This window comes from Lygodium microphyllum, chromosome 12 (genome assembly GCF_053477565.2).
Source record: "Lygodium microphyllum isolate KBCC chromosome 12, Lygodium_microphyllum_v1.1.10, whole genome shotgun sequence".
Lineage (NCBI taxonomy): Eukaryota > Viridiplantae > Streptophyta > Polypodiopsida > Schizaeales > Lygodiaceae > Lygodium > Lygodium microphyllum.
The window spans coordinates 4180090-4191866 of NC_141146.1; the positions used below are offsets into that span (position 1 = coordinate 4180090).

The window sequence follows — 11777 nt, forward strand, 5'->3', positions numbered from 1 at the left end:
TAATGTCTATTGATGCCGGATCACTTGTGGATGTTATGCCTCTTATGTGAGACTCATTTGGAGCTGATTTAGCTCAGCCATTGACTATTTTGAGCAATCTCAAATCTGTCCAAAACAGGGCAGCCACCTGTTACTTCAATTTTATGCTTACAAGTCTTGGCATTTGATGCCCGATTATGCCCGGTTGGTGCCTATACATACGGGAATGTATGCCTATGGTTTGCCTATGGATTTGAACTTGGATTGATCACTGATTTTCTCAGTTTATAGAGGTTATATGCTACTGGAAACTTCAGGGCTGAAGCTATTTATGCTACAGTTGGGTTATGCCTATTGGTCATGGGTTACTCCCAGCTACTCGATATGATGTCATGATGTATTTGGACTATGCCACATGTCTTGTTTATGCTCCGAAATTCTTTTGAGCTAAGATTAGAGCTCATTTGGGTTTGACTGTCACTTCTTTGCAGTTGGCATTTCATCTATGACATGGTTTATGCCTAGGCTATCCAGTATGGGTTATGATGTCTTGGTGAATGCTTTATGCTTTGGCTATGGATGGCAGTTGTTTGAGCTCGTCTCGACATTCATTTGAGTATTTCCTTGAGCAGTTGGACATTGAATTGGATTTTTCCGTTATGACTTGGCTTTTTCCATTATGACCGTGGATGCTATTAAGGCATTGTCTTGGTTACCTGTCTTTGGTACTTTGACTTGGTTTGCTTAAGCTGTTGAGCTCATTTATCCGCCTTTTGAGCCAGTGGGAGCATCTTGTATGCTTGACCGACATTGAGCAGGAGATTTATGCTATTTGAGCATTTTGCAGATACTTGAGACTTTGGGATCTCTTACACTTACATGTTGCATGGTTCATGCACTGATATCTTGGAATTGCTTTTGACCTGAGCTTGGGCTTTGCACTCTAGTGAGCATACACCTACTGGTGTCAGGTCTTGTCAGTGTTATATATACTTTACCCTATTGTCCAGGGGATATGCCTACTCATCACTAACGGATGCTTTGGTGACATGTTTGGGTTTTTACTTAGGGTATTGATGATTGTTTGGTCCTGATTTATGCCCGTTTATGGTTGGTCATAGCTTGGCTATCATTTCTTGACTTTATGAAGTGATTTGGTCAGCAATTGCCTCTCATAGTACCTTGCAGTCATTTATTACAGCAAGTATATAACTCCGGACTGACATGGATTTTTCATGCTGAAATATTTTGAAATGATGTAGTTTCACTAGTACTTGGTGGGCACCAACTTTGGTTACACTTTTCTCGCCATTTTCTCTCGATTTTGGTGATTTTTTTGTCATTTTCTGCAGTAAACAACAAGCAGTTTTGAACTGTCTACAGTCTTCCAGCTTGCATTATGACGAGTCCACTGATCATGCTATTTTCAATATCACTAAGCTTGATGGTACGAATTACTCTTATTAGAAGAGCCAGATTTGGCAGGTGTTGGTGCAAAAATCGTAGATCAAACCTTTGAGGTTGAGCGGACATCCGCCTGCAACTATGCCAAATGAGGAATGGCTTGAGCTTGATGAGTTATGCAAGTCCACTATTGTATTATCTCTCAGAAAATAGGTTCATTACAATGTATTTGAGGAAGAACAGAGTGCATGGCAGTTGTGGGATAAAATCAAGAATCTCTATGACAAGAAAAGTCCAGCGAGTCAGATGTATTAGCTGAAGTAGCTTATGGATCTGCGCATGAAGGAGAATGTGACCATGTCTACTCACTTGAGCCAGTTCCATGCTATACTCAAGAACTTGACTTCGCAGGACATCACTTTTGCAGATGATGTCACTCCTCTTTTCTTGCTTGGTACTCTTAATGAGTCATGGGATGTATTCCGCACTGCATTATGTGCCTCTACTACTATCTTGAAATTATCTGATGTTGAGAGTGCTCTTCTGCAGGAAGAGGTTAACCGTAAGAATTTGGATGCCTCTTGTGTGTCGCATGCTATGACAGTTTAGAGGCAGGAATGATGGATATGAAAAGCATAGAAGTGGCAGTGGCCGTGGACGGGATTCTCAAAAATCTCGGTCCAAGTCTCGTGGGAAGTCACGTAGCAAATCCTGTGGCAGGAATGCAGATGTTACTTGTCACCATTGTGGAAAAAAGGGCCATATTAGGCCACAATGCCATGAACTGAACAATGAAAGGTGCAAAGATAAGGGGAAAGACAAAGTACAGGATAAGTCTTCTGATCGCAACATAGTGCCTACAAAGTCCAGTGTTAAAATTGAAGAGATAAATGTTATACAGCCTAAGGATGTTGATGATGGTTATATCCTTGCAGCTTCTTCTAGTGCTTCGCAGATGACAGAGATACACTCTATGTATGCACAGTCTTGGCTCTTGGACTTAGGTGCATCCTTTCATGTGACACCTTGTCGAGAGTGGTTTCATTCATACTGTACTATTTCGGGTTATGTGCACTTGGGTGATGACAGCTCTCTTGATATTGTGGGCATTGGTGATGTTAGGCTATAGTTTCCTTGTGGCAGCAGTTTTGTTATGCAGGATGTACGTCATGTACCTGCTTTGACACGCAGTCTCCTGTCAGCTAGACAACTTGATGACACAGGTTATCATGTATCTTTTGGAGACTCTGCATGGAAGATCACTCATGGCAGACTTGTGATTGCGAGAGGTGCCAAGCCTCTATCCCTTGATTGTATCCCCTTCTTTCCTTGATCATGTTTTATCTCTGGATTATATCCCACATGTATCTCTTTGGCATTCCCGTTTGGGCCATATGTCTTTGAAGGGAATGAAAATGCTTTCTGGTTTGCAGTACTTACCGCCCCTTGATTATGCATGTTTTGATTCAAGTGAGCCTTTTCTTTATGGCAGGAAGACTAGGTCTACGCATAAGAAGTCTGGTAGGCCACGCATGAGTGAGCCCTTGGCATTGGTACATTCGGATGTCAATGGGTCCATGCCTTGTCAGTCTATGGATGGTGCCAAGTATTTTGTTACTTTCATAGATGATTTTTCACAAAAAGTTTGGGCTTATCCCATTAAGCTGAAATCCGATGTCTTGGCTTGTTTCAGAGATGGCTTGCATTGGTTGAGAACCAGTCTGGGTATAGGCTAAAATGCTTAAGGACAGATAATGGGGGTGAGTATGTCTCACGTGCTTTTGAGCAGTTATGTGATGAGAGGGTTATTAAGTGTAAGTTGACCCCCCCTATATCCCCCCCAGAATGGTTTGGCTAAGTGGATGAATAGAACCATCCATGAGTGTGTATGCAGTATGCTTAGCCATGCAAGCCTACCATAGAGCTTTTGGGCTGAGGCAGTTAGTACAGCTATGCATGTCATAAACAGATCACCTTCTAGTGGTTTGGATTTCTAGGTTGTAGAGGAGATATGGACTGGAAAACCTCCCTCTTATGTGCATCTCCGTGTCTTTGGATGTGAGGCATTTTGCCATGTGCCCAGGGACAAGAGAAGTAAGCTGGATCCTAAGAGTGTCAAATGCATTTTCCTTGGTTATGGGGATGCAGGCGAGATGGGTTACTATCTCTGAGATCCGCAGGTGTGGAAAGTCATCCACAGTCATGATGTAGTCTTCCATGAAGACAAGATACATCGGCAGCCTGAGAGAGTTGTTGAGATCCGCAGGGTCATATTTCAGGAGGAGCCGAGAGCTCCCGCACAGCCAATTGGACAACCTACAGCTGCAGCAGATGCTCATGGTCAGGGTATTGGATAGGTAGCTGGGCAGGTAGCAGAGCCTGCCGTGAGATAGTCTACTAGAGATAGACATCCACCCGATAGATCTCAGTTCTCAATGCATTATGTCTTGGTTACAGATGCAGGGGAGATCCTTTCACTTGTGATGAGGCTATGCGCAGGGGTGACAGTCACTCCTGGGAGAGGACTATGCAGTCTGAGATAGACTCCTTGCATAAGAATGACACTTGGGATTTGGTTTCCTTACCTACGGGCAAGAAGTCTTTGCCATGCAAGTGGGTGTACAAGCTGAAAAGTACCCCTGGACACCCCAAGCCGGCATACAAGGCTAGACTGGTAGCAAAGGGTTTTAAGCAGGAGCATGGTGTGGACTTTGATGAGGTCTTTTCTCATGTGGTTAAGATGACCACCCTGCACTTAGTCTTGGCTTTGGTTGCTCAGCTTGACTTGGATTTATACTAGATGGATGTCAAGATGGCTCTTGCATGATGAGATTTATATGGAGCAGCCTAAGGGCTTTGCAGAACCTGGCAGGGAGCACCTAGTGTGCACATTGAAGAAAAGTCTTTATGGCTTGAAGCAGGCACCTAGGGAGTGGTATCATAAGTTTTATGCCTTTATGCAGTCAGAGGGCTACAACAGGAGTACTATGGATCCATGTCTTTACACGAAGAAAGCCCGTGATGGTTCTTTATTGATTTTGGTACTCTATGTGGATGATATGCTGATAGTAGGGAAAGCTCATGATGAGCTAGATGCTCTTAAGGCTCGGCTCAAGAAGAGCTTTGAGATGAAAGATCTGGGACAGGCTGCTCACATATTTGGTATGCGCACTAGACCCGACAAGCATCAGGGACTCCTCTACTTGTCATAGAGGGAGTACATTCATAAAGTCCTTGACCGCTTGCGTATGCAGAAAGTAAAGCCTATTGGCTGTCCATTGCCTTCTTATATGAAGGTATCACAGGCTGATTGTCCGCAGATAGATGAGCTGAGGGCCGAGATGGCTAAGATTCTCTATGCATCCGCAGTGTGGGTAGTCTTATGTATGCCATGATCACCACTCGTCCAGATATTGCCTTTGTAGTTGGTGTTGTGGCACGCTATATGGCTACACCTGGCAAGAAGCATTGGGATACCGTGAAGGGTATCATGAGGTACCTGAAGAGCACTACAGATATATGCATATGCTATGGCAGTCAGGATACAGGAATCGTGGGGTACATTGACTCTGATTATGTAGGACATGCAAATAGTAGGAAGTCCACTTCCGATTATGTACTCACCTATGCTGGAGGTGCTGTTTCTTGGATGTCCAGGGTGCAGAAATGCACGGCCCTTTCTACTACAGAGGCCAAGTAGGTTGCAGCCACTGAGGCCATTTGGTTGGGTCATTTGGTTTTTACTGACCTTGGTATTGATGCTATCCCTACACTCTATTCGGTTCTATGAGTGCTATTCAGTTAGCCAAGAATCCGGTCTTCCATGCGAAGACGAAACACATTGAGGTGAGGTATCACTTCATATGTGGGGTCGTTGAGGATAAGTCTGTTGATCTTGTCAAGATCTCGAATGACCAGAATCCTGCAGATCTGCTCACGAAAAGCCTCTCTATAAAGCGTTTTGCCTTCCTTAGGAGGTTGATGGGCGTGGGATGAGATGATGTCTTTCCTCATCCTGTTGTACATATGTACATGTTGTACTGTCTTTTTCTTTTTCTTTTCACTCCTCACTAGAATAGATTCACCTTTAAGTGGGAGGTTGTTGGGGGTAAAGGCGCCTCCACCTAGCCGCCCGTGTATTACTACACTGACAGTCACCGCCACTACACACTACAGGTGGCAGGCACCCGTCACTGTCACTTTATTCTTTATTCTTTTAGTGGCAGTTTGAATAAAGGAAAGCTCAGTCACACATTGTGACTGTTGGAGTTCCCATTTCTTGTCTCTCTCTTTCTTGCTCTTGCTCTCCCACCATAGCTCTCGAGTGCAAGCTTCGATCCTTCTCACCTTTCAACTTGTAGTAAAATAAGGTCTAACCTAGAATTGAAAAGTACTAAAAGTGTGGCTAAAAAGATTGCATGAGTGGTTACATATGCAAACTAAAAAGTTCATACTAAGAGAGTACTTGAATATAAAGCATAAGAAACCATTATAATTAGATCATATAAAAATGTGACATATGAAAATAATTTAACTATAAACCAAGTGAATAATACATTGTCTGCTAATCTTTTCCTAGCTATATAACTTTTGTTGTGTATTTCTATTTTTTGAGGTGGTGATCCCTTTCACTTCGAAAGCACCCTCGTGATGGACAACCTCACTGGTAGGTGGACTTGATTCACAATTAAGTTACATGTAAAATAGCATGCCAAATTAAAATCTAATATGTGAATGAGCATGGGAATCTAAAGTCCCCACCTTCACAATGTGTTGCCTCTTGTGGAAGAGGAGGTCCACATGACGCCTCAACTAGGTAGCTTTTAATACTATGGTCAGAGCTTAAACGCTCTATTTGGCCACTCTGGGCTTTCATCTTGCAGTCTCTTCTTCATAGGAGTTTTCTACATCATGCATATTACCTCCTTTATCTCTCATGTCCTTAATGTCAGGGCTGACTTGTGCAAGGTTAGCTATCGGCTCCTTAAGCTTTGTAGATGAGCCTTGTGTGGACTCATGCACATCTATAGTTTCTTATCCCTCATGCTATAGAGTACAAATGTTTCCAAGCATTGCATATTCAATAGGACCAAAAGTACTTGTGACTATAGTAGGTGCAAGCATTATAAACACAATAATGTGTCATTACTAAAATAGATCTATCAATAGAAACTAAAAAATTTGATCTAACAAAGTGCAAACTATAGCTAGCACACTAGCATCATAGTACTACCAAGTTTCTTTGGAACAAAATTTATATATTGGTTTAGGAAGCTAATTTGTAGTGAGTTCATAGTATAATAGTACCATATAAGATAGTAGTAGACATGGATAAGGCAAAGATAGAATGGTTCTTAGTAGCCTTTAGTAATACCCACACAGTGAGATGATATGTTCTAAATAGTACTACAACTATTGTTAAGTCAATGGTGACAAAATGCTAAAGTACTAAAGTGCTGTCTTTTTAATCACTACTTAGAACTAACAATAGATACTACGAAGAGAGAACTTATTGTTACTACAAAGAGAGAACTTATTGTTACTTAGAACTAACAATTGATACTACAAAGAGAGAACTTATTGTTACTTAGAACTAACAATAGATACTACAAAGAGAGAACTTATTGTTACTTAGAATATAGTGCCCATAGTACTAAAGAGGTTAATATTTGGAGAGAGGGTGCCCCTCCTTGTGGGCATTTGGGCATGTGAGTCTAACAAAAAAAATGACTTTTCTTAATAGTACTAACCTGCATCACTCAGAGAAAATACTACTAGTATACTAATACTAACATTTCCTAAGACACTTGTAGTAAAATAAGGTCTAACCTAGAATTGAAAAGTACTAAAAGTGTGGCTAAAAGGATTGCATGAGTGATCACATATGCAAACTAAAATTTTCATACTAAGAGAGTAGTTGAATATGAAGTATAAGAAACTATACAAAAGAGTTACGTGGAACATTACCAAATTAATATTTTAAATACTAAGAGTACTAAAATATATGAAAACAAGACTAAATGCAATCATGGAAAAAACTAAAAGTGCATGATACTCTAGTACATAGTTACAAAATTAGATAGATACCTATAGTGTGTTCATAACCCATTGTAGCCATTTAGTGATCACAGCTCATGCTTTCATTCACAACTGGGCCTTGCATAATATGGAGTTAGAGAAGTGATATGATGCATAGAATATGTGATATGTGTGTATGTAAGATGCAAACACAACATCCAAAGCATCCAAGTGGAAGTCGAGGCTATGAAACACATAATTGCATACTAGACAATGCACAAGAAGATCATCATAAGTATACTTAGTACAAAAGCACAAATAATATAAATCAAATGAATATTACAATGAAATGTCAAGGAGCTAGCTACTAGGTTTTAGAGGATGCTCCATTGGAGTATGATGAACTGCCCTTAACCCATTAACATGCAAAGACTCTGCCACATGTGTTGTGTTCTATAAGAACCCATCACTCCCCTTAATCAGCTCTACAATTCTTTCACAAATATGCTTTGCTACTTCTAGCTCACTTCTAGTATCATTTAGCTATTGTTATATCTCAAAGGCCTCTTTTTATAGCTAAAATTTGAGCCCATGGCTCTACTAATCTTGGATTTGATTGAGAATCTAATCATAAGTGGCCATAATTGGGGTATACTTCTTCTCGGTCTCTATCTCCAACCTAATTGATCTCTCTAATTCTTTAATGAATGCATGTTTATATCTTCCACATGACACCTGCATCTCACCAATGCATGCTATTGCCTTTTAGCCATTCTATGTTTTCTGAGAACCTATTTTTCAAGTATATCACTTGAAGGAGGATTTGAAGACCGTGAATCCTTTGGTTTGATGGCTATGCTATTAGAAGTGGATCCCCTTTGAAAGGGAGATCTTTTTAAGAAAAACTATCCCAATCAATGTCGATGATCCATGCTCTAATGAGGCAAATGCACATGCCAATAAAGTGCTAACTTCATTGTTGATGCATATTGTAGGATGTAATAAGACTCATGTTCTCAACAACCACTCTTCCAGCTCTAGATAAGTTTTTGGCCTAGCTTGCAAGAAGAAGTTCCAGTTGAGCTTGTTGACTCCTTGAGGAAGAACACAATGCATAAACAAATTCTTCTTTTCCTTGTAGCTAATCATTGCCTTCACTCTTGATGGGCAATTTCTTCACACCGGGACTCCTTTTTATGGGGGAGTCCTTTGCTATCTTCATCATCCTTGAATGAGGGCCTAGTTTGACCTTGAACCTTGCATGATCAATGGTAGTACAAAATAGTGGTGGATTGTAATTTGTGAGTGAGACTTGATGGGGCACTTGAATCAATAAAAAATACGACTCTGCGTGGGCATTTATTAAGTGTGAAAAAAGCAAAGCAATGTGGGCGCGGAGCACCTTGAAGTGCAGCAACCTAGCTAGGCTAGGTGTCGCTTGTTTTGAAGTGCAGCAGCCTAGCTAGCTGGCACAGACAAGCAGCATATCCCAATTTTTGGAGTGGCAGCCTGCAGGGCGCTTTTACAAACAAAAACCCAAATCAACGACAGAATGGATACCTTGCGGCGACACTGAACAAGGTACTAGGCCGTGAGTGGCTGGCTGGCTGGCTGCCTCGTGGTATTTGCTGTCATTTGTACCGATAAGCTATGGCCGGTCATGTAATCGACTGTACCGATAAGCAATGGACGTCGTAGTAGCATCGCCCGAGATTTACCATCGCCACTATGATGTATGAATAGATTGTGGTCGCCCCGGGTCTGCAGAGACAACTGCTTGAGTTCCTGCTGATGCCGAGTGTGTCCTAAGAGCTGCACATAAACATGAGCATTGTTCCTATATTCCCTTGTTCCAAAAATATACATCCACACGAAATATTCACAGCAGGTAAAGCTGATCTTTATTATGGATGGAAGTAGTTACAATTGATCCCTGATTCTGGCTGCCCGCAAATTACCAGAAGTGATAATTTTTGCTCTCAACATCAACATCTCTGCCATTTGCTTTGTATATTGGAAGCATTTCTGAGCCTCACCTATTCAGGTTACCCTCTCTCTCTCTCTCTCTCTCTCTCTCTCTCTCTCGTGCGACTCATCAATGTCCAATATAGATAGCAATCCTCATAGCAATCTCGATGGTCGAAACAACCTCGCCCACATTGCACGTATGACCCAGGAAAGGGCGGCCCCCGGTTGCTTGAAATGCACTTACACAGTCCAGCAGATTCTTGTTACAGGTCTCGTTTATGTAGTTCCCTGCAGCAGCGGATAGGCGCTATTTCAGGGGGGGACCATATGAGATCAATTGTAGATATCTCTTATCTAATCCACGCTAATTAATCGATCTGTCCTCCCTCCATTATCCTTTATACAGTACGACATTGAAACCAAGGGATTGCAAACCTATGCTTAGAATTAATTATCCCCAATTATTCTACGTGAACAACAGCTTTTAATTGATTATTATAAGGGAATTAAGTTAGTATTGCTGCAATTACAATAATCAGGATTATCAAGTGATGAGAGTGAATAATTTCTCGGACCTAGATCATCGCCAATGCAATTGTCGTGCTGGAGGCAGCAAGCGTCCAGAGCATCACAAGGCTGCTGGCCAGGACAGCCTGTGTATCCCACCCCACAATACTTCCCATATCGAAGAAAAAGTGGGACTGCATACGCATGGCCATATATCACAATCTCTCTCTCTCTCCCACACACACACACACACACACAACCACAGTTATACCTGAACAAAACTCCGACTCGCATACGCTGCTGCAAGGCAACTAATCTACACTAGATCAATAGAATTGCAGTATAAGAGAGTAACAGAGAGAGAGAGAGAGAGAGAGAGAGGTTATACCAAACTTGAAGTGTTGAAAATGAGTGCCTCGGAATGTTGAAGAACTGCAGAGATGAACGACACCGCTAGCATGATGCTAACTAACACCGATCTCTGCATCATCTTCAAGAACTGCTGATAACACAATGAAAATCAGCTGCAACATCCCATTTTACAAAACGATCAGCTGCTTGCGATCTGAGATTATAATTACTTGCCGAGATTGCAGACGAGGAGTATTAACGTATTGAAACTGATCATCAGTTGTGCCTGGATCATCATTGACATGAATGGAGTCTCGTGCTCATCGTCAGAAAAAGAAACATTGATAGGGCTTATTATAATGGTACGTCAGTTGCATGTGACAACGGCAGCTTTGTGCTCCTTCCTGTGTCACGAGGGCACGGCGCTGCAGAGTATCTAACCCTTTCCACTGGAAGTTCACACTTTCATCATTGAGGGTCCCGGACATGTTGTCAACTTGTTTGCAAATTGCCTCTATCTTTATTACGACCTTTGCTTTCAAATTTCAAGGATATTTAACCTTTATATTTGCTCAAAATTTCTTTTTTGTATTGAAACATTTGTATAAACACATTTACAATCTTGCACTTATTAATTGATTGATGGAACGAAACTAGACGCCATGGACCCTAGTGCCTTCATCTAAAAAAAAGATGGTGAGAAAGGAGGGCCAAGTCTCTAAAACAAACACATCAACCTTTTGCAACAACATGGTTTGAGATAGAGCTCTATGAAATTTGGGTCAACTAGTGCCCATTTCTTGCTCGCAATCAAGAACTACGGTCAAACTATGTTGTTTGCAACTTTGCTTACAAAACACGACAATGACAACTTATCACTAATCATTTTGCCATGTTGCTCTAATGTTTGTACAATTGTTATATATTGTGGGTCAATATAATACACAAACAGAATGGGCTACATGTCTATCATACACCAATCATAATAGCCAAGTGTCATACACATCTCCAAAACTTGCATGACACAACAATGGATACGATCGGTTTTTATTGAGTGCAAACAGACATCATACCAACGATGTTGTCAATGAATCCCACCAATTGTGCATCTAGTAGCCTCTAGCATGAGGCCGCTACTACGTGGTGGCCGTCCACCCTGAGCTAAATGCTTGGTGGGAAGAGATTTGTGGTCGACTCGATTACCCCCTGTCAATGGTGATGCAAGCAATGGTAATGCGAGCAAGGCAGTGAAGAATTATGGCATGGAGATCGACTATGTTGCAGTGGTGTGCAACAAGCAGACACTACAAGATATAGGCCTCATACCGATGTTCAAAGTGACGAAAATATTCATTAAAAAAATTCCCCCGTCATCGCTAAACGCGTCGGTATTAGCATCTCCATGAAACCGTTGGTATTGGCATCCATATTGATGTTGTAAAACCGACACCAATAACGATGATTTGCAATGCATATTGTGATACCAATACCGATGTGTACAGTAAATTTGCGACGTTAATAGTGATGGTTACATAGAATTATTTTTTTTG

At 41.4% G+C, this 11777-nt stretch overlaps 1 long non-coding RNA gene across 9 annotated transcripts; it reads right to left on the minus strand.

Annotated features, from left to right (window-relative positions):
• Nucleotides 1-2079: 2079 nt before the first annotated feature.
• LOC148027407 (uncharacterized) lies at nt 2080-10666 on the minus strand. 9 transcript variants are annotated; one of them, XR_015692586.1, is made up of 6 exons: nt 10462-10666; nt 10265-10375; nt 10148-10187; nt 9945-10070; nt 8962-9657; nt 2080-2094 (listed from the first exon to the last, which is right to left on the minus strand). It is a non-coding gene; the product is annotated as an uncharacterized LOC148027407 (long non-coding RNA). The 9 variants fall into 9 exon arrangements; XR_015692593.1 differs by lacking the exon at nt 2080-2094 and having other exon boundaries at nt 7747-9657; nt 10148-10192; nt 10462-10655; XR_015692590.1 differs by lacking the exon at nt 2080-2094 and having other exon boundaries at nt 7748-9657; nt 10265-10378; nt 10462-10653.
• Nucleotides 10667-11777: the final 1111 nt, after the last annotated feature.